We start from the raw sequence: 24486 nt of genomic DNA, 5'->3' as shown, positions 1-24486 counted from the left end.
TTGATTCTCCTAAGCATAAAATTGAGTAATTTTATTCATTACCTACTACTTAGAGGTCAACGTGTCCAACCTTCTCTGTTGCAGACACTGTTGGTTGCCCACCATGGAGTTATTTCGCCCTTTCTACCTTGCTATCAAAACCCTGATTTTAGTAACCCTCCTCTGAGGGGTCACGTTCTTTTTAAGAATTTAGTCTCTACCCAATCATGGATGGTAAGGTGAATCTTCATGGGTTTAGGCAAATTTATGGTGGCCTTTCTTTGTCTGGTGATTGTTTAATCAGGGATAGATTATGCTGATTCTTGACAAGGAAAGATAAGGGGACATCTGGTGGAGGGACACAAGATTGGGACATTCTCTTTTTCTGCCTCTGAAAATTGTTGATAGCATATGAAACTTGACCCACAGCAGATCTTGAGATTGTGGAAGAAAACTGCAGAATAACTGAGCTAGATCTATACTGTATCATGTCAGTGAATTAATCCACCTTGAAATTGCTCTATCTCCACACTTCATGTTATGCACAATAATAAATGTCCTTATTGTTTAAGCTACTCTTGGTTAGATCTTCTATCATTTGCTACCCAAATTATCTTACACAGACTTTGGAAAGTTGATGTTGCCTGGGAAGCTGAGTGTCTTGGTCCATTTTGTGTTGCTGTAAAGGAATATCAGAAACTAGGTAGTTTATAAAGAAAAAAAGTTTATTTGGATCACAATTCTGATGGCTACAGAGCTCAAGGTTAGGCATTTGCATCTAGTGAGGGCCTCGGGGGCTTCCACTCATGGTGGAAAGTGAAAGGGTGCCAGCACATGCAGAAATTACATGGTGAGAGAGGAAGCAAAAGAAAGGTTGATGCTGCCAGGCTCTTTTTAACAATCAGCTCTCATGGGAACTAATAGAGTGAGAACTCACTCACCTCCCAGGGAGGGCATTGCTCTATACATGAGGGATCCACCCCCATGACCCAAACACCTTCCATTAGGTCCCACTTTTAATATTGATGTTCAAATTTTAACATGACGTTTGGAAGCAACAAACATCCAAACCATAGCACCAAGTTTAAAAACTTCCTTTCTCACATATGAAAAGAGAAAGAAGGCAGCCATGTTTGACAAGCACTTCTGGCTGGTCTGTCTCCTGAAGAATCTTCTCTGTTAATGTTCTTCAAAGACCTGCTACTGATGGGAAAACTATTTCCTAAGATTGAGCTGTTTCAAAAAGAGAATATATTCAATAGGTAGCAATGAAAGATGTCTTCCAATGAATCCAGGGGACAGGATTCATTGTTGATGATTTTCTGGATACCAAGAAGAGATTCGAGCCAGATAGGCATTAGTTGATTGCAGCAATTTTTGCACAAACATGATTTCAAAGTGTGACACTCATCTTGCCAACTTGAGATTGAGGTAAGGATCAAGCTGTCAGGTCTCTGAGCCCAAGCTAAGCCATCATATCCCCTGTGACCTGCACGTACACATCCAGATGGCCTGAAGCAACTGAAGATCCACAAAAGAAGTGGAAGTAACCTTAACTGATGACATTCCACCATTATGATTTGTTTCTGCCCACCCTAACTGATCAATGTACTTTGTAATCTCCCCCACCCTTAAGAAGGTTCTTTGTAATTCTCCTCACTCTTGAGAATGTACTTTGTGAGATCCACCCCCTACCAGCAAAACATTGCTCCTAACTCCACCGCCTATCCCAAAACCTGTAAGAACTAATGATAATCCCACCACCCTTTGCTGACTCTCTTTTCGGACTCAGCCCCCACCTGCACCCAGGTGAAATGAACAGCCTTGTTGCTCACACAAACCCTGTTTGGTGGTCTCTACACATGGATGCATGTGACACTAGCCAGGGATGGAGAGTGTGTAATACTGAGAGTAGGGTGGGAAATGAGCACTGTTCAGGTGTAGGGGCATGCTGGCAAGCACATATCTGACACTAGGGAGCAATGAGAGCTGCCTGTGTTGGGATTTCAAACACGAATAAATTCATTAATGGGACTGACAGTCATTGAGTGCATAGAGTATGTCAGGCAAGGTGCTTGAGAAAGAAGGAAACATGGTCTTTGCCCACAAGGAACATATAGTCTGCTGTACAGTCCAGCTTTTAGGCAATCCTTCCCCAACCCCACCACTGTATGTCAATCCCAATTTGGTGCCTTGATGCTTTAGACATCTCCTCCCACTGCTAAGGTGTAGTATTAATGGAGAAAAAAATGCATGTATGCCAGCTGCTCTTACATATATTCTATATGATAGAATCCTTGTTATCAGGATTCAGGAATGTAGTCAGTTTAAGGCTGTGAAGAGTTACTAAGCACCTACTTATGAGCCAGATGGTGTAGGGCATACAAAGGTGAATGAGCTATCCTGTACTTCTAGGAAAAAACAGCTCAGTTGGAGTTATATGATTTGCACACTAAAGTCAGATAAAGCAGCTAGGTGAAAAGCAGCATATGAATGGAGCAGACAATAAATGTCAAGGGAGTTTAATCCAATTCAACATATATATGTTGAGCCCTTCAGTATGTCAAGTGTGAATCAGGCCCCTAAGACATAGGAATGGATAAGTTCAATTCTTTCCCTTCTAGGAGCTCACTGTGAAAAAATGATACAATACTACTAGTTGTAATCAGCTAACATTTATTGAGGACTAATTATTCTTAAACACATCTATATGCTTTCTATATAATAGCTCATTTAGTAATTAATCCTGAGGGGTAGATGCTAATATTATCCCTATTTTACAGATAAGGAGACTGAAGCATCTAGAGTTGAAGTAATTTCTACAAGATCACAGTTTAGTATGACAGGTAAGAGATTAATGAAGAATTTATTCATCAATCTTACCTGTAATAGGTCTAGATATGGAAGAGCTAGGATCTTTAGGCAGAAGATCTGTGATAACAATGAACTGCTAGCCTACTATGGGACAGTGATATGGATTAGGGAGTGGGTTAAGTTGTGTGAATATTCCCTCAGCACTGCTAGAAACCCCAGAGCCCAGTGATATCACTGCCAGACAATTGTGCAGTGCCTAAAGCCACTGAGAATAGGAATCTGAGTCTGAGGCCAGCCTGGGCAACATGCTTAGAACCCCATTTCAGAGAAAAAAAAAGTAGTCGGGTATAGTGGTGAGCAACTGTAGTCCCAGCTACTTGGGAGGCTGAGGTGGGCGGATGACTTGAGCCCAGGAGTTTGAGACTGCAGTGAGTTCTAATGACATCACCAAACTCCAGCCTGGGTGACCAAGCAGACCCAGTCTCAAATAGAAAGGGAAGGGAAGGGAAGGGAAGGAGAGGGGAGGGGAGGGAGGGAAGGCGAGGGGAGGGGAAGGGAAGGGAAAAAAAAGGAAGAAAAGAAAGAAAAAGAAAAGAAAGAAAGGAGGGAGGGAGGATGGGAAGGAAGGAAGGAAGGGAGGGAGGGAGAGAAAATAGGAGTCTTAGAGGGAAAGTAAGTTGTGGTAGGGTGGCAGCTTTCTTCTGTCCACATGTGCTGAGCTGAGGTTTATTTGGGACATTTGGTAGTGGAACATCTTGTGTTAGAATTCCATGGAAAGTTAGTGAACACTACCATGTTAGAATTCCATGGAAAGTTAAAACCAGACTAGGGGACAATCTCCCCAATCATGCTATCTAAATAAGGTCATCATCAGCAACACCCAGTGAATGCCACAGGGGGCTGCTTGGTGCTCTGCTTTGGGCTCAGATAGACTAAGGAGTATGGGGAAGGCAGTTCCTGGTCTGTAGCATCTTCTCCTCCTGAGGGACCCAGGAACTCTCTTCTGCTAGGCAAGTCTTAAGTAATCTTTTCAAAATGATAAAACCCATGATAAGTCTTACCCTGGGATGGCATATGACCTACATTTGATAGGGGTTCTAATCTTTCACCTACAAAGCTATGGACAGCTCCAAAATGAATAGTTCCTTTAGATTGTAAAGATAGATTTCTACTCCCTGGAACTGAGCTCTTGAATTCACCATGACCTCCAACCTACATTCTACACATTTTTCTTCATTCTTGGTACATTTCATACCTTATCCTATAGGCAGGAGCCAACTACCCAACTACCCTCCCACCACCTCCACCAAACTAATTTATCTCTATTCCCTAGAAGACTCCTCTGAATAGAATACAATGCTCCTCAGTCTCCAGGAAGAATCTGAAATGGGTAAATAGCAAAGAAAGTCAGAGAGCAAAAGATAACTCTCTCTTAAAGCATTTGTTCATTCATTCATTCAAAATATATTTATTAACTACTACTCAGGAGGCTGAGGCACGAGAACTGCTTAAACCCGGGAGGTGGAGGTTGCAGTGAGCCGAGATTGTGCCACTGGACTCCAGCCTGGATGATGGAGTGAGATTCTGTCTCAAAAAAACACAAAATGTTTATTGAGGTCCTACTTGGTGCTATGCTCTGTGATAGACACTAGAGATGCCATCACGAACAAGATAAACATCTCTGCTCTCAGGAGTTCATAGTCTGAAGAAGACAAAGAAGGTGACAAAATATTCAATTATAAATTTGAATAAGTACTTCAAAGGATAAAAACTGGATAATAAGAGGCAAAGTGTGGAGGGGCAAACCTACTGTACTTTTGTGGTCAAGGAAGGAGGTCACATTAAAACAAGACCTGAGGATCAAGGAATCAGTTGTGAAAAATCTTTCTAGGAGGGGTATACACTGTACTTTGAGACACTGTGGTTAGAAGAGACTTGAGTGTTCAAAGAATTAAAAGACAGGTCATGTGGCTGGAATATTGAGGGGAAGGAGAGTATTAGAAAATGAGATTGGGGCTGGGTATGGTGGCTCACACCTGTAATCCCAGCACTTTGGGAAGCTGAGGCAGGAAGATCCCTTGAGTCCAGGAGTTCGAGACCAGCTTGGGTATCATATTGAGACTCCATTTCTACAAAAATTAGCTGGCCGTGGTAGCACATGCCTGTAGTCTCAGCTACTTGGGAGGCTGAGATGAGGCGGGAGGACTGCTTGAACTTGGGAAGTTGAGGCTGCAGTGAGCTATGATCTTGCCGCTGCATGCCAGTCTGGGTGACAGAATGAGACCCTGTAACAACAACAACAACAACAACAACAACAACAACAACAACAGACCAAATAGAAAATGAGATTGGAGAGGTTGGAGAGGTTGGCAGGGGCTGTGGAAAGGATTTGGACTTTGGATTTTATTCCAAATGCGGTGGGAAGTCAGCCTTGCAATGGCAGCTCCCCTACCCTGCTACCATTTACTAAAAACTACGTAATATCATTTCTAGAGTGCAGGAAAGAATGCCTGCATGGGGAGTGATAAGGGAGGAATATTTGGTTTCCTATGATATCACCAGGCTTTTGAAAGAAGTGCGCCTGACTATAAACAATGCTATGTCAAGTATGTGATTTACAACATCAGGATTAGCACTATTAATATAATAAATTGTCCTTCAAAAGAGAACTTGATGAACCAATGTTTTAAAAGGAAGTTCTGATTGAAGTAATTGTGAAACCTTCAGATTTGACTCAGTTTCCCACCCAACTTCCTCAGTGATATAACCAAAGTGACACAGGGTCAAAATAAGTACATCTTTATGGAGTATGTATTCCATGCCTAATACTGTGATAGATGTGGTGGCTTCAAAGACATGTGGATGGCTTCTGCCCTCAAGGACTTTAAAATATAGTAGGGATGGTAGAAAGAGTACACCAGCACAATCACTTGAAATGCATGTAACCCCGCTTTGGATTTCTAATTGGCATATCACATGCACAATTCAATCTGATCAAGGGATGGGGATTGGAAAGATAACTTAGGAGTCATTAATGAGGGTTGACCAAGCAAAGAGGTGAGCACAGACATGGATGGGGTGCCTATTATGTGACAAGACACTGTCACAGACACAGGCCTTACAGCTTTTAGGAGCCAACATAGCCGTTACAGAAAACAGGTTGATTACCTTAAGAGCCCTCTTAGATCAGCCCTCTTAAATAACTTCATCCTTCCTGGGGTTCAAGCCTCGGGTCAGAGTGTTGAGTTGAGTTTCTAACCACTCAGCTCTTGGCATGTTAAAAATGCCACCCAGAAGAGGGTGTTTTCTTTGGTTTATATTAGGAGTTATGTTACTTGATGGTGTCCCTTCCAAAATTCACTTTGAAATTTAATCCCCAATACAATAATATTAAGAGGTATGGCCTTTGGGAAGTAATTAAGTCACAAGGGCTCTGCCATCATGAATGCAATTAGCACCCTTAAGAGAGGGCCTCCCCACTGGAGGGTGTAGCAACAAGGCGCCATCTTGGGAGCAGAGAGCAGCCCTCACCAGTCGCTAATGCTGCTGTGTCTTGATCTTGGACTTCTCAGCTTCCAGAACCAAGAAAAATAAATTTCTATTGTTTATACATTACCCACCCTGTAGTATTTTTTTATAGCTGCTCAAATGAACCAAGACAGAATCCTCCTTTATCCCTTAGTGGGCCTGCTCATCATCCTAGGCATTGTGACATCTCTCCTTCAGGCCTCCTCCTCCAGTGCAACTTATCCAAAGGATTCAGACTTTGAGATGGCTCTTTCCTTCTCAGTCATGAAGGAGAAAACTCAGAAGATATTTGTCAACAAAGAGTTGAAGGCAGCTTGTTGTGATCCAAGGCAGATGATTATTTAGAGCGGTAAGACCTCTAAACTTGGGTTTCTTCACTTACTGGTTGCATGACACTGAACAAGTTAATCACTGTAAGTGAAAATTTTCCTATCAATACAACTAATTTAGTGTCTATATCCTAAGTTGTTGAAGAGAATAAAATGAAATCAAATACACAAAAGATCTGGGTAAGCTACCAAGTATTACATAGATGCAAACCAGTCCTGTTAGGCATACTGCTAAGGTAAGTGACAGATGTCAAGAGTGCCTGGCTCAATTCAACTCCCACCACTCCCTCTCTGTGGAGTCACAGGGTCTAAGGATCCATGGTTTCTCATTTTAACCATTTGATGCTGTGAGCATGGGTCTAGGGTTTATGTCTTTTCAAGGGTCTGTTAAAATATTTGCGACATGTGAGACACGGCGAAAATGTAAACAAAACGTACAGAAAACTGCAATATAAAAAAAGAAGTCAATGTTTAAGTTAATGTCTATGAAACATTTATTTTCAATTAGAAAAGAAATTGAATACCACTTAACTCTTATTGTGTTGTATATCAATTATTTTAAATGTGTGATATGTGTGTATCTTCATATGCTTGATATAATAAAAGGTAGGACTTCTGAAAGGAAGTTTTTAGAGCCTGTGAGATATTTGGGCAGCTTTGTTTAGATCTATGGAGAATGTGAAGCAAGAACAAAGGCCTTTTCTTTTTTTTGTAGTTAAACTCACGTTTGTCTGTTAGGATCTAGTATCATATTTACTTTTAACTGGATCATTAAATGCTCTTTTCACTTCTTTCCTTCCTTTGGTGTCTTGCAACTTATCCACGTCAGCTAAAGAAGATGAACTAGCTCCTTCTATCCAACTCCAACATCAGATATGCCCACTTTCTGCAGGTTTGGGGAATGTTTGTATTTCAGGAAGGTCATCCCAATTCCCTTCCCCACATCCACCTCTCAACCTCGCTTCCTGTTCTTGTGGTCTGCTATACGGGACTCTGGTTATTTGAAGGTATTTATAGAATTGTAAGAAGGCTTTTTGGCCAGGTGGGCCCGAGCTGGAGCTAAGAGGCTTTGTGAAAACAGACGAACACCACATGGGGCTCCCTTCTTGCCTCTGCCACTCTGCTGCCTGACCATGGGCAAGCCCTTTCCTGTCCACGAGCTTCTCTGTGTAATGAGACGCTTAGCATTCAGGAGAGTGGATGAGCATTAAGACCCAGCTTTCATGTTCTGTTCTTCTGATTACACTTCCCAGTGACCCTGGCATACAAGTGTGTGCCCAGCCACTCAGCGGGGAGGTATATCCATAACCTGCTCAGTGGAAGAGGTCAGGCTTCAGCAGAACTCGGTCCGCTGCTTTCTTCCAAGCTGAGGAAACTTTTCCAAATTTGGAAAGCAACTTAATGGATTTGACTAATGAAGTGTTGCATAAACCAGATGATTAAAAACAAAAGCATAACAAAGCTCTTTCATCTCAGGAAAAGAAAGCCACTTGACATTTGTTTTCCTCTCATTAATCACCCTGCTTTCCCACAGGTTTCTTTGTGATGGTGGGTGGGGGATGTTGGGGGTGTTGAGGTCACACTCCGGTGGCTGCAGGGCTGCCGACAGCCATTCACTACACTCTGCCTTACACTACCTGAACCCTGATTTGGCTCAGGTATCAGTGGCCACACTCTTCAGGGAGAAGCACCTCTAGGAGGTGGAAGAATCTGGATTAGATAAGCCAATTACAGAAATTCTATTCCTCCTGCCTGTGATTTTGTGCTATGATTCCGTCCAGTGTGATAGGAGGGGAAATCTACTAGGGTGGCAGAACCTACTGGAAAAGTTCTTCTCATTTTTTAAAAAGGATTCAAGGTAGGAGTGCTCCCTTTCTTCCTGCCCCCTTTATCATTGTGTGTGTATATGATGCTTGACTCTGGATACTACAGGAAAAAATATCAACAAACTGAGAATGGCAGAGAGAGAAAATAGAAAGAATCTTGGTCCCTGATGACATTTTTGAGCTTCTCATTTAAGCAACCTTGGAGCTTCTTTACTTTGGAAGCTCTTATTGTGAGAGAGAATAATTTGTCCTTGTTGCTCAGGGCCACTTCTAGTTGGATTTGCTGCTATAAGAGCATGCTAACAGCTGAGTGAAGCTGCCTCTTTCCCTCCCATCTGCCTCTCCCTTCTTAGAGAGCATTTGGGAGAGGTTATCATAAAGGCAAGGGCACCATCAGAGTGCATGTCTCTTACCAGAACTTTCCAAACCAATCTACAATGTAGGGCAGAGGAGAGGGAAAGTAAATCCCCTGTACAATTGGTTGGGGTGGCGTGGGGCGGGGGGCAAAGCCTAAAGTTGCCAGCCAAAAAGCTGAAATTTATTTGACTTCCTACGTTCTTAAACTTTGAAATTCATGTGAAATTTTCATTCCAGATTTAAAAATGTCTTGTTCTTAATGTAAAACTCCTCTTTTGTCTACTTAACAGTTTAATTATTTGGCACTTCCTACCATGTACATTTTCAATTTAAAGTGAGGTTATGCCAACCCCTGGCAAGGCTTGTGCCCCACATGATACCAACCAGCCAAGTACCTGCTTCCAGAAGCAATCTATGGACAGAGCTTGCAAAGGTCCATGAGATCACTGTTGCAAACCTGGGAGAGGTCAAGGCAAGAGGAAGTATCTTGGGTGGATTGTAGCAATTTCCCCCTCCCACAAATCCTCTGGCTGGAAAGTCCAGGCAGGGAGTGATGACAGAAGCTAGGCACAGACCACATTCCTGCCACAGGTAAGGTCTGTATGGGTGAACTTCTAGCCTGCGCAGGTGGCCCTTGAAGGATGGCTCAGAGGCCAAGTGACTTGCTGCAGGCTGTCCTTCAGTGCCAGAGATGGTGTCTCACTTCCATTATGCTTCACAAACTCTGGCTGCTGTAGTTTCAGTTAGGTGTAAAAGGAAAATTACCGACATTATTTCAAATGTTTCTCCTGTGCTGCCCCTACCCACCTACGCTATTTTTTTTTTTTTTTTGGTGAAATTTGAATTCTCCTTTTGTTAAGGCTCCCTGGACTATAAGCTCAGGGAAGCCAGGGACGTGGCCTATCCTGTTTCTTGCAGAATCCCCAGTGCCTAGAACTATGTGTGCAGATAGTATGTACCTCACAAACATTTTTTGAATGATGGACTTTGAATATATTGAATTAGGGATACTTTGAAGGCTATCCTATAATAGGAAAGAAGAAAGTACTTTGAGGGCAACTATAATCTAAAACAAGTTCAGACAAGAGGGATGGAAAGGAACAAATGAGGAGAGGGCCCTGGACACCCAGGAGTGGATCCCAGAAGGCATCCAAGGAATGAGATGCTGGAGGAGGCAGGAGTGGGGACCTAATGCCAACTGCAAGAGGCATTGCTCTAGTTCTCAGGAGCCCCGAGTGAGACCACAGCTCATCTCTCCCTGTGCCAGAACCTCCATGGGCCTGGGTCCAGGGTCTGGGCCGCATGATGCTCTTGTGGGCCCTGGAGAAAACTGTGCTTCATCCCCTTAGTGCCCCACCCAAGGCCTTACCAGGAGGACTGAATCTGATGACAAGATTTTCCTCAGTCCCTGTTCAACAATCTCTTCCTGTTTAATCATCCAGTAAAGTTTCAGGACACCTGTCAACTCAAAGTGGGGTGGTTTCTACATCCTGAAGGAGAGGCTGTGGGGAATCCCCTGAATTATTCCTGGTGGGAGGAGAAGTAGGGGGCGGTGCTAAACTGCACAAGCTTGAGATAGCTAAGCTGGCACAGTGGTGGTGGAAGAGACCCTTGTTAGACTGCTCAAGGCCTTCTCTGCTAAGCATGTGGGGAGAGTTCAGTAAGTGGCCTAGTGGGGCCAGGCATCCCAGCCTCCCTGCTACCCGGCTGTCTGGCAGTCTTTTACTTCTTGTGCTCTCTTTCCATCAACAACAACCTGGCATTTCTCTTTCCAGACTCGAGAACTTTTGAATTCTTGGGTTTTATTCCACCTGCTCCCTCAGATACCCTGCCTCTCAAATTGGTGTTTCCAAGTGAGGGAAAAATTAAGCCAAAGGTTTCCCAGCTGCTTGTCTCAGCTGAAATGATCTCAGTAGTGTGCACGGTGGTTGGGCACATGGGCTCTGGAGTCAGCTCACCTGTGTTCCACTCCTTGTTATGTCTTAACTGTCTAATCCTGGACAATGCACCAACATTGGTAGACTCTAGAATTCTCCTCCAAAAAAGAGGGTTAATAATGAACCTCTGGGATTGTTCTGAGGATTAAAATAGATAATGTATGTAAGGCATTTAACACTGGGCTTGCCACTGAGCAAGTGATCAATACATGTCAACGATCATGATTTTTATGCTTCCTTTTTACCTTTTGCCTACACTGCTAAGTGCTTTCACCTTGTTTCATGGTGCATGTGTTTGTGGAGAGTTAAGATAAGAACGATAGGGCACACAGGTATTTTTTGTCTTATTTTTCAACTCATCTGATACATAAAAAAATTTACTGCTACTTATTGAGGACTGGGCGTTACACACATTATGGTGTTTTTAAAGGATGTCCACAAATTTTCGGCACTCTTTCAAAAAAAGGAGGGGTCTAATTCTGCTCCCCTAGAATACAGTCTGGTGGTAGTGACTTGCTTCTAACAAATAGAAGGCAATGGAAGTGATGCTATTGTGTGACTTTCCAGCCAGGCCAGAAAAGATGATATGGTTTCATCTGTTTCTCTCTCAAGTGAGACAAATGCCTTTGGAGCCCTGAGCTACCTCACAAGAAATCCAGAGACCTTGAAGGAACATGTGGAAGGACCATGTGATGGGTCCCAAAGGGATAGAGGGAGGTGCCTGGGGAGCCACAGCTGCTCCAGCCCCTGCTCCAGCTGTTTGTTTTCCTAGCCCGGGAACAAGACCTGTGAATGAAGAAGCCTTGAAATTGACCCCAGCTCTAGCCACTGACCAGTTTGCCTCAGTCTCATGGGAGACCCCGAGTCAGACTAGCTCAGCTTGGCTGCTCGCAAATTCCTGGCCCACAAAACCCACAAGAGCTAATAAACGACATTGCTTTTGCAAGGCACTAAGTTTTGAGTTGATTTGTTATGCATTGCTAGATGACAAATAAATGCATGATATCAACTAATAACTCTGTGTGACAGGTATTGTTATCTCAGTTTCACAAATGAAGAAACTAAGGTTTAGAGAACTTGAGAAGCATATGTACAATACCACTAGGAAGACACAGAGCTGGGACACAAACTTGTGTCCACGAGACTCCAGAGTTCATACAGGATGCTCTGCACTAGGAGGCTGCCTCGTTGGATGCTGGAGGAGGTTGAAAAAAATAGGAAAAATTGTGTTTTTCTGTATCTGCCCTACTAGCTTCTCACGATTCTAAGATTAAACACACGATCATATTGTGTTTGGAAGATCACCACCTGTTCAAAACACTCCAGGCTCATAGTTAACTGGCAGAACTAGCCCCTGACGTGAATTTACTGAAAGACTCTGTGTCCTGCGTCTCCTTAGGAACAGTGTTGGGTTTCAAAGGAAGCGTCAGGGCAGGGCTGCTAGTCACAGGGAGTGCTCAGCAGGCCCAGAGGGCCCAGGTTGCCCTGGGGAAGCCTGGAGAAGGCTGTGAGGTTCCAAGCTTAAGGCAGGCAAGGAAGGGCCATATGGTGTGTGGTGAAAAATGGCGGAGGAAAACAGCACAAACAAGGCTCAGGAGTGGGAGCACAGCGGAGAAGGAAGTGAGAAGAGCACGATGTGACGGAAGCTCTGAAGAGCAATGAGAGAAATCTTCACAGACTGGACGGCTGAATGCTCCCCAGAGACACAGAAGGGCTCTGCTGCTGCTGCCAAGGGGAAGCAATTGGTTTGATATTAGACCCCAGGGGATCTACATGCCAAGGTCCACTTTAGAATTTTTATCCTAACCTCTGAACTCATGTGCTTCTAAAATGTATATTTAAATGTTTCTGAGAAGACAGGGTCCATTCATTCAGGTTAATGTCTACCAAGCACCTATTATGTGCTGGGTGACCAGTGGCAATGGGACATATAGAATATAAATTAAACATATTTTCTGCCCAAGAGGAACAGGGTCTGGAGGGAAATGATAATTTTTGGAGACCTATTGTGTGCCAGGTCCTACCTGGGGTGATTTACTTAAATTATCTCATTTAATCTTGACACCGATTCTATAAAATAGGCATTACCTTTATAAGAAGCTGAGCTTAGAGAAACTAAACATGCTTAAAATTATATACAGCATGCGTGTGTGTTTTAACCCAGGTTAATCTAATTCTAAGGCCCATAATTGTTCCACTGTCGACCCTGCCTCTATGGGTTCATATTTCTGGGTGCAGATTCTATGGAACTGTGTACAGAGGACTTTGAGTCAGCAGAGAGGAAGTGGTTAGTCCTGCCTTGGAGAAGGTGCAAGAGGGAACGTGGTTTCACAGAAGTTATTAGATCAGGGCAGTGTAGGGAGAGGTGGAGTTTGGCAGTTAGAGAAGGACATTGTAGACAGAGGGAGTTGCAAGTCAGAGGGAGCAGTGTGCCGGGGATGGAATGGAGGAAGACATAGTTGGAAAGACAGGCCAGGGCTAGACTGTGAGAAACTGTTTCTTTTTAAAGGAATATGGGCAAAGGGAAGCCACTGAGGTTTTGAAGCAGGAAAGTGACTTGATCAGATGTGCCTTTTAGAAAGGTCATCCTGGTAGCTCTGGGCAGTTTTGTTAGGAACAGAAAGAGCCTGGCCATTTTCACTTAGATGTTGCACTGACCTCTGAATCTCAAAAATCTCACAATGAAATGCGTGATCTGTCTTCTTCCTGCTTGCAAACTCTCATCTCCTCCTGGGTGCCCAACTTGGTAAGCACCTCACCATCCACCCAACTGACCAGGCCAGGGGCCTTGGCTTGTACAGAGGTGGGTGTGCATGGATGCTGACAGAGCTTAAGCGTCAGGGGCCCTCACTCACATGAGCACTCTCTAGGCCCTGCACTGAATTTTGTGTTTGCAGCTTCGTAGTCAAGAGTTGTGCTAATCTCTTAGCTGTGCCATTTTTTCTCTTAAACTCTTTCTAATTTGGCTTTCAGCCACTATCTGCCACCTGGATCCCTGTATTAGCTTTTGCTCAGGTTAGCCTGCTTCTCTACGTGCCACTCGAAATTTTATTCTCAAAGTAATTCTTCTAAAACATAGGTCAGATCATGTTATTCCTATGCTTAAAACCCTGTCATAGTTTTCACTGAGAGTAAAAGTCAAAGCCCTTCACATGCGCAGTAGGGCTGTGCATCATCTGACTGCTGTTTCCTCTTTGAGTTTTTGCCCATCACTCTTCCTTACACTTGTGCTGCTCTAGCCACACTGGCCTGGAGCCACTCCTCAACACTCAGGCCTGCTCCCATTGTAGGGCCTTGGCTCTAAGCTTTCCCTCTTTCAGGAGGCCCCTCCCACAGATATTCTGTTACCTCCCACAGGTCTGTGCTCAAGTCTTGCCTTCTTAATGAGACCCATTCTGACTACTATTCTTTTTTCTTTCCAACTTGTAATTTAGGTTTAGGGGGTACATGTGCATGTTTGTTACATGGGTAAATTGTACATCACAGGGGTTTTGTGTAAGATAATTTTATCAACCAGGCAATCAGCATAGTACCTGATAGGTAATTTTTCAGTTCTCACCCTCCTCCTACCCTCCATCCATAAGTAGGCCCCAGGGTCTATTGTTTCCTTCTTTGTGTCCATATGTACTCAATGTTTAGCTCCCATTTATAAATGAGAAGATGTGGTATTTGGTTTTCTGTTCTTGTGTTAATTTGCTTAGGGTAATGGCATCTAGCTGCATCCATGTTGCTGCCAAGGACATGATTTCATTCTTTTTTATGACTACATAGTATTCCATGGTGTATATGTACCACTTTTTTTTTTTTTTTTTTAAATCCAGTCCCTCATTGATGGGCACCTAGGTTGATTCCATTTTTTTGTTATTGTGAATAGTGCTGCAGTTACATGTGCTTGTTTGACCACTATTTTTAATACTGCAAACTGCCCCTTCCCCTCTCCCCTGCCGCCTTGGTTTGCGGTATTTCCAGAGATAGAAATCATATACTTTTATGTAATCTATGTACTAGCCAATGCTCTATATCTATATATACTGACTTCCCAATTATTCATAACAATATTAACTCTTCAGAGAATTTTAAAACTCAGAAATCCTTTTTATGTCTATTCTCTCATAGGAATTATTGCCTTCCTGTTATACATAATAAAACTAAGCTCAGAGTTAAGTGAATTGTCTATTAATAACTACCAAATTTTGGCACCTACTCTGTGCCAGGCACTATAAATATATCATGGACAATGCTTACAATAGACCCATGAAATGAATATTGTTGTCTGTGTCTTGCAGTTGAGAAAGCTTAGTGTTTGATGCTTATGTGATGATCTAAGGCCCCATTGCCTGTCACATCAAGGCCTGCTTGATTCCAGAGCCTGTTCTCTTTCCATTGTTGCTCCTGTTCATTTCATTCCTTCATGCGGCCTCCCAGATGTGGGCTCAATAAGGGGAGATACCTTGACTTAGATTTCTTCTTATGCATTTTAGAGCTATTTTTAAAATTTTCCATTTTAAATTTTTATTGATGCCTAATAGATGAACATGGTTTCAGGGTACATGTGATAATTTAATAGATTCATGTAATTTGTAAAGATCAAATCAGTGTACTTGGAATATCTATCACCTTATCTGTTTGCCTTTTCTTTATGCTAGAATCATTCAAATTCTTCTCTTCTTGCTATTTTCAAATATATAATAGCTTATTGTAAACTATAGTCACGGATTTATTTAACACTAAGTCTTATTTATTCTATCAAACTGTATATATTTATACCTACTAATGAACTTCTTTTCATCCTTTCTCCCCCACTCCACTCTTTCCTGCCTCTGCAACCACCAATCTACTCTCTATCTTCATGAGATCCAGTTTTTAGCTCACACATGTGACTGAGAACATGTGATCTTTTTGTCTTTCTGTGCTTGGCTTATTTCACTTAACATGATGACCTCCACATCCATCCATGTTGCTGCAACAACATGACAGGATATTTTTTATGGCTGAATAACATTCCATTGCTTACATATGCCACATTTTATTTATCCATTCATCCATTGATGGGCATTTACATTGATTCCATATTTTGACTCTTGTGAATAGTGTTGCAATAAACATGAGAGTGCAGGGGTCATTTTGATATATCGATTTCCTTTCTTTTGGATATATACTGAGTAGTGAAATTGCTGGATCACATGGTAATTCTATTTTCAGTTTTTTGAGGAAACTCCATACTTCATAGTGGCTGTACTAATTTACATTTCCACCAACAGTGTAGGAAGGTTTCCCTTTCTCTGCATCCTCACCAGCATCTGTTGTTGCTTGTCTTTTGATAAAAGCCACTTTTGCTGGGGTGAGATGGTATCTCATTGTAGTTTTGATTTGCATTTCTCTGATGATTAGTGATGTTGATCCTTTTTTCATATACCTGTTGGCCATTCATATGTCTTCTTTTGAGAAATGTCTATTCAGACTTTTTGCCCATTTTTAAATTGGACTCTTTTATTTGCTATTGAGTTGTTTGAGCTTCTTATATATTCTGATTATTAAACTCTTGTCAGAGGGGTAGTTTGTAAATGTTTTCACCCATTCTGTGAGTTGTCTCTTCACTTTGCTAATTGTTTCCTTTGCTGTGCAGAAACATTTTAGCTTGATGTGATCACATTTGTCTATTTTTGCTTTGGTTGCTTGTGCTTTTGAGGTCTTCCACAAAAACTCTTTGCCCAGACTAATGTCCTGGAATGTTTTCCCAATGTTTTCTTCTAGTAGTTTTATAATTTCAGGTCGTGGGTTTAAGTCTAATCTATTTTGATTTGATATTTATTTAAGGTGAGAGATAGGGGGTCTAGTTTCATTTTTCTGCGTACAGTTATCTAGTTTTCCCAGAACCATTTATTGAAAAGACTGTCTTTTCCTCAGAGTGTGTTCTTGACACTTTTGTTGAAACAGAGTTGGCTGTAAATATGTAGACTTATGTCTAGGTTCTCTATTCTGTTCCACTGGTCTGTCTGTTTTTATGCCAGTACCACCCTGATTTGGTTACTACAGCTTTATAGTACATTTTGAAGTCAAATAGTGTGATGCCTCCAGCTTTATTCTTTTTGTTCAGCATTGCTTTGGCTATTTGGGGTCTTCTGTGGTGGTTTCATATAAATGTTAAGATTTCTTTTTCTATTTCTATAAAGAATGTCATTGATACTTTGATAGAGATTGCATTGAATCTGTAAATTTCTTTGAGTAGTATTGTCATTTTAACAGTATTAATTTTTCTAATGCATGGACACGGAAAGATATTCCATTTTTTTTGTGTCCTCTTCAATTTGTTTCATTAGTGTTTTATAGTTTGTCTTGTATAGTGCTTTCATTTCTTTGGTTAAATTGATTCCTGGGTATTTTACATTCTTTAAGCTATTATAAATGGGATTGTTTTCTTGATTTCTTTTTCAGACCATTATTGGTGTATATAAATGCCACTGATTTTTGTATGTTGATTTTTCATTCTGCAACTTTACTGAATTTCTTTATCTATTCTAACAAGTTTTTTTTTTTTTGGTGGAATCTTTAGGTTTTTTAAGTATAAGATCATATCATCTGTAAATGAGGCTAATTTGTTTTCTTACTTTCCAATTTGTTTGCCCTTTATTTCTTTCTTTTGCCTGTTTGTTCCAGCCATAACTTTTAGTACTATATTGAATAAAAGTGGTGAAAGTGGACATCTTTTTCTTGTTCCAGAAGTTAGAGGAAAACTCTCATTTTTTCCCCATTCAGTAAGTTAGTTAGCTATGAGTTTGTTGTAAGCCACATTTATTATTTTGAGGTTTGTTCCTTCTATATCCAGTTTGATGAGGGTCTTTACTATGAAAGAATGTTACATTTTATCAAATTTTTTTTAGCATCTATGGAAATAATCATATAGTTTTTGTTCTTGGTTCTTTTAGTGTGATATATTATGTTTATTTGTTTGTATATGTTGAACCATTCTTGCATCCCTGGGAAGAATCCCACTTGATCATGGTGAATGATTTTTTTAATGTGTTGTTCAATTTGGTTTGCTAGTATTTAGTTGAAAAGTTTTGCATCTATATTCATCAGCAATATTGACCTATAGTTTTTCTTTTTTTTGTTGTGTCCTTGTCTGGTTTTTGTATCAGTGTAATGCTGACCTCATAGAATGATATCAGAAGTATTCTTTCCTCTTCAGCCTTTTTGAAGAGTTTGAGTAGAATTGATATTAGTTCTCCTTTACATGTTTGGCAGAATTCAGCAGTAAAGCTATCAGTTCCTGGGTTTTTCTTTAATAGGAAACTTTTCCCTATAGCTTTGATATCATTATTATTCAGTTGTTGTGGTTTTCTATTTATTCCTATTTTAATCTTGGTAAGTTGTATGTGTCCAGGAATTCATCTATTTCTTCTATGTTTGTTAATTTGTTGGTACAGCATTGTTCATAATAGTCTGTAATGATGCTTTGTATTTCTGTGATCTCAGTTGTTATGTCTCCTTTTTCATTTCTGATGTTTTTTATTTGAGCCTTCTTTTTGTGTGTGTGTGTAGCCAAAGATTTGTCCATTGTGCTTTTCTTTTCAAAAAACCAATTTTTTGTTTGTTGATTTTCTATATTTTTTTTTCATCCCAATTTCATTTATTTCTGCTGTGATCTTGATCACTTCTTTCATTCTACTAATTTTGGATTTGGATTGTTCGTGCTTTTCTAGTTCCTTGAGGTTGTTTATTTGTGGTCTTTGTACCTTTTTGATAAAAGCATTTATTGCCATAAACTCCTCTCTCAGTACTTTTACTGTATCCCATAGATTTTGTTATGTTATATTTCTGTTTTCATTTAAGAATTAAAAAAAAATCTTCTGAATTCCTTCATTGACCCATTGGTCATTCAGGGGCATGTTGGTAAATTACCATGTGTTTATGAAGTTTCTGAGGTTCTTCTTGTTACTAATTTTTTGTTTTATTCCATTGTGGTCAGAAAGGATACTTGCTACTTTTCAAAAAATTGTTCAGACTTGTTTTGTGGCCTAAGACATGGTCTATTCTGGAGAATGTTCCATGTGTTAATGAAAAGAATGTGTATTCTTCAACAGTTGAGTGAAATGATCTATAAATGTCAGTTAGGCCGATTAGGTCTAGTGTGTACTTTAAATCGAGTGTTTGTTGATCTTCTGTCTGGATGATATGGCCATTACTGAGAGTGGGCTGTTAAAGTCCCCTACTATTGTGGTCTTGCAATCTATTTCTTCCTTTAAATTTATTAATGCTTGCTTTATATACTTGGGAGTTCTGGTGCTAGGTAAACACATATTTATAATTGTCTTATCCACTTGCTGAATTGATCCCTTTATCATTATACAATGACCTCCTTTGACTCTTTTTACAGTCTTTGATTTGTACTGTATTTTATCTGATATAAGTATTCTTACTCCTGCTTTTTTTTTTTTTTTTTTTTTTTTTTTGGTGTCTAATTGCATAGAATATTTTCCACCCCTTCACTTTTAGTCTTTGTGTGCCTTTATGAGTGAAATGGATCTCTTGTAGGGCAGCATATAGTTAGGTTTTATTTCTTTATCTGTTCAGCCATTCTGTGCCTTTTAATTGGAGAATTGAGTCCGTTTACATTCAGTGTCATTATTGACAAGTAAGGACTTGCTACTGCCAAATTTTGTTTCTTGTTTTCTGATTGTTTTGTAAGCCGTCTCTTCCTTTCTTACTGTCTTCCTTTGTGGTTAAGTGATTGTCTCTGGTAGCACGTTTTAACTCATTGCTTTTTATTTTTAGTGAATCTATTATAGGTTTTTGCATTGTGATTACCATGGGGTTTACATAAACATGTTATAGATATAACAAGTTATTTTAAAGACATATCAACTTATTAGATCACAAATACAAGAATAGAAACAAAAAAAGGCAAGACAAGCACAAAAATTCTACACTTTAACTCCACCTTCCCATATTTTGACTTTTGGTTGTCTCAATTTACATATTTTAATATTACCTATTTGTTAATGAGTTGTTGTAGCTATTATTGTTCTGATAGATTTGTCTTTTGGGCTTAATACTAGAGTTATGAGTGGATTGTACACCATAATTACAGTAATAGAGTATTATGGGTTTGTCCACGTACTTAATTTTACCTGTGGGTTTTATACCTTGAAAAGTGAAGAGCTCCTTTTAGCATTTCTTTTACTATGGGTCTGGTGGTAGTGAATTCTCTTAGCTTTTATTTGTCCGGGAAAGACTTTCTATCTCTTTCATATTTGAAGGAGAACTTTGCTGAGTACAGTATTATTGTAAAGCAGTTATTTTATTTCAGCATTTTGAAAATGTTTTTTCACTCCCTACTAGCCTGTATGGTTTCTATTGAGAAGTCTCTTGTTGGAAAAATGGGAGCTCCTTGTATGTAATTTGCTGCTTTTCTCTTGCTGCTTTTAGAATCCTCTTTGTCTTTGACCTTTGGGAGTTTAATTATTTCATTCCTTGGAGTAGTCTTATTTGGTTTGAATCTGTATTCTCGGACCTTCTTGTGCCTGGATATTTGTATCTTTCTAAAGTTTGGGGGAAGTTTTTTGTTATTCTTTCTTTGAATAAATGTTCTAGTCTTTGCTTTTGCTTAGTTCCTCCTTGAATGCCAATAATTCTTAGATTTGGTTTTTTGAGGAGATTTTCTATATCTTATAGGTAGTCTTCATTCTTTTTTCTCCTCTGATTGTGTGTTTTCAAATAGGTGGTCTTTAAGTTTACTGATTTTTTCCTCTGCTTGGTCTGCCATTCTGTTGAGAGCCTCTAATGAGTTCTTTAGTTCAATAAATGTATTTCTCAGTTTCAAGATTTCTGTTTGACTTTTTATTATTTCAATCTCTTTGTTAAATTTCTCTGATAAACTTCTGAATTGCTTTTCCCTGTTTTCTTGGAGATCACTGAATTTCCTTAGACCTGCTACTTTGAATTCTTGGTCAGAGAGCTCACAAACTGCTATCTCATTAGGGTCAGTCATTGAATTTTTGTTTTTTCCTTTAGAGGATGTCATGGTTCCCTGTTTGTTATTGTTCCTTATGGGTATACATCTTTGTGTTTGCATTGAAAGGTTTAGTTACTTATTCCAGTTGTTTCTGTCTGGCCTGTATTGGTTTTTATTGCATATTTTGCTTAGCAAATCTTTACCATTAGGTCGGATTTCAGCTCTAGGTGATGTCTTAACTCCAAGTTTATCTTGGCTTAAGTAAATGGTTGGAGCACTATTCTTCCTGAATTGGGACAATCCAAATGGTGATATCCCAGCATTGTGGAAAGACTGACTAGGGGTTAGTGCCCAGGGGACCAATAAAGTGAATCTTCTACAGCACTGTGCTGCTGAACAGTCATCTGATTTGGCTTTTCCTTTGGCTGAGTTACAGAGTAGAGTTTCCAGGGCTGGAGATGATAGTCCCACCTTCCCCCATTGTCTTTGCCTCTGATTGAACTCAGGGATATTTATTCCTTCAGGCACTAGCGATGCTTCCCATGGGTTAAGGCAGGTATGGGTCTCCTGCCAGGGAACCCAAGATGGTGAGGAGGCTAGTTATTCACCCTGATCTCACTTTTTACAGTGTAGAAACAGTGGGTTGGTAGAGAATTTTCTGTGTGCTTGATGCTGAGTAGAATGGGAGGAATGGCATCGTGAATGTGGAAGTCCGATTCTCTTACTGTCTGCTTGGAGTTTTTTCACTTCTCTGTGGCCCTGGGAACTGTCTCATATTCATATTTGAGTTCTGGGATATTTCTGGTGATACTCTTAGTGCTGTATATTTGTTTTTGGTTTTCTGTGGGAATGACTGAAGCCAGTTTGCTTCTTTGCTGCCATTTTTGGAAGCAGAAGTCAGTGCTAATATTCACTTAGAAAATTCTTTACTAATAAATGTGACATAATTTATTCATTAGTTGCAAATGTGTATTTTGTGTTTTTGTCAGTATCAGTTAATTTTGGGAGGAAAAGCTCCTTTGGAACCTTAAATGTTCAAATGAATCCAGATACTGCTATTTAAGGTGTAGAATCTTGCCTGTAGTTTACTAGCTAGCTTCTCAAGCTGTGATTTTAAATCTTTTTCTATTAAGCCATAGATTTTTTTCAAATAATATTATACACAGAATCCCAACATAGATCAGATAAAGCAGAGAAGTAGTGGTTCTTCCTGAGGAGTACCCACAGGCCTATGGCCACAGTTTACTTTTTGAAAAATTAGTTACCTCACCAAAAACATATGTAAAGAAGTAAAAATAAAGAAAAATCATTGGCTTTGACAAACAGGTTAAACTATCTGTTAAAAAAGCTCTGGATTCTTAGTTTCTACTTTCCACTATTTATGCCCACATAATTATGTGAGCCCAGGTCCTTGAAAAACCAGATCTCTAAGAAACAAAAAAAGAAATTGAACTTGATATGCTGTACCACATCTCTTTAATTCATTTCAGCATTCCTAATTTGTCAGTCTCAATGAAACAACATAGTGTCCATTAGCCAAAGTCAGAGGTAGGGAAATTTGAGACTTTAAAATAAACCTCAATCCCATTAGGCCAGTTTTTGTTTTCGTGGGGAATGCAGCTCTCTTCACTGCCAATCTGGGTACTTCCACATAAAAGGACTGGGAGGCTCTGCCTTAGGCCACTCTAGAGCCAGGGATTCAGGTTCAGAATCCACAACCAGTGGTCTTTCCACTGCCCAACATCATTTTCTGGTCGATGTTCGATGGCTGCTCCATCATAGAGGGCCTTCCTTTTCTCCTCAGCCTGGCCAGAATAGTTTGATTTTTCATTTCAGACTCAAATCTAGTTCAATTTTCTCTCAGAAGCTACCCTTGGTTGCCTCTTGGCCTATGATTGTTTTGTTATTTGACATTAGAACTGACACTTGAATACTTTTTCTTATTTATCTACCCATTCTTTATGGGCTATACAGTATCTCAGTGTAATTTGTCTGGTTACATGCTAGATTTTTATGTTCGTATTACATTTTGATGTTGAAAACAATGTGGTAGTGAATATCATGACACTTTTCTCTTAGCACACTTGTCTCAATAGATGGGTTAATTCCTACTACTAAAGCTGCTGGGTCAAAAGGTACATACATTACATGTTTTTGATAGCTATTGCTAATTATGTGAGAGTGACTTTCGGCACACCCTCACCAACATTGGGTATCATAAATATTCATGTAGAATTTATTTGGTTTACACATGTTAGGTTAAGTATATAGTTAGTAACACCCTTAAGAAATGTATGTGTACCTGCTATAGACTGAATGCTTGTGTCCCCCCTAAAATTCATATGCTAAAATTTAATCTCCAATGTGATGGTATTCAGAGGTAGGGCCTTTGGGAGGTGATTAGATGGTGAGGGTAGAGCCCTCACCCTCATGGGATTCGTGCTCTTATAAAACAGATCCCAGCTAGATCCCTTGCCCCTTCTCCCATGTGAGGACACAGCGAGAAGGTGCCATCTATGAATGAAGAAGCAAGCCCTCACCAGACACAGAAACTTGAACATCCCAGGCTCCAGAACTGTGAGAAATAAATTGATGTTGTTTAGAAGCCACCCAATCTATGATATTCTATTACAGCAGCCCAAACTGACTAAGATAGCCCCCTTTCCTTTCTTCTCTAGAGAAAGGACTTTCTAGGTGGGGTGACATTGAGCAAGAGTCATCTGTCTGAGTCTCAGTTTCCTTATTTGAAAAATGGGGTTAAGAATACCTCCTCATCAAGTTGTTGTAAGGATTAAATAACACAATGTAAACAAAGAACCTAACCCAATGTTTGGTAATGCCCAATAAATGGCAGGAATCTTCTCTTTGTGTTCCCTGCAGTGCTTGGTACATACGGCATCCAATGAAAACAAAGTGAGGAAAATTAGTTTATGACTGGCCTACCTAACATCTGCTGAATATTGACCACATCTGGCCACCACTCTAAGTTTTTAAGAATTGACTCATTTAATGCTTGCCACCACACAGTGGTGGGTGCTATTATTATCACTATTTTATAAAAACGTAAAGTTACAAGCTAGTTAGCAGTTGATCCAGGAATCTAGAAATTGGGATCATAAATACTCCACCTTTTGGAAATGAGTAGGTGCACAGCAGGTTGCCTGCCTCTTGTCTATCTTGGGCTGACATGCTTCCTCTAGAGCAGCCATCTTGAGAAGGCTAGTCAGCTTCCTCAGGCCAGCCTTTACCATTCCTACCCTGGGCGTGATATTACGTTTATAAGCAACACCTGTTGTGGTTCAAAAAAAACACTGTAATTAAAGAGAACAGCCAGAGGAAAATAAATAGCATGTTTACTTCAATAAAGTTGAAAAAAATTACAATTACTTCTTTTATTTGTCTGAATTGATTTGATATCTATTGGGTGCTGTAGAAAGCCCCTCATATTAAAATAAAGCCCTATATGGATCTCCAACAGCCGACATTTTACATGAGGCCTTTATCAGTGTGCCTTGAATAAGTCACGGGCTTGTATGTTTTCAGGTGAGTATTTAAAATGTATTTTTAATTTAATTTTATTATTTTTTTGAGACGGGGTCTTGCTGTCACCCAGGCTGGAGTACAGTGGCACAATCTTGGCTCACTGCAACCTCTACCTCCTGGGTTCAAGCGATTCTCCCACCTCAGCTTCCCAAGCAACTAGGACTATAGGTGCCCACCACCACACCCAGCTAAGTTTTATATTTTTAGTAGAGACAGGT

Source organism: Rhinopithecus roxellana, chromosome 8 (assembly GCF_007565055.1).
Source record: "Rhinopithecus roxellana isolate Shanxi Qingling chromosome 8, ASM756505v1, whole genome shotgun sequence".
In the NCBI taxonomy this organism is placed as follows: Eukaryota; Metazoa; Chordata; class Mammalia; order Primates; family Cercopithecidae; genus Rhinopithecus; species Rhinopithecus roxellana.
This window is presented reverse-complemented; position numbering follows the sequence as displayed.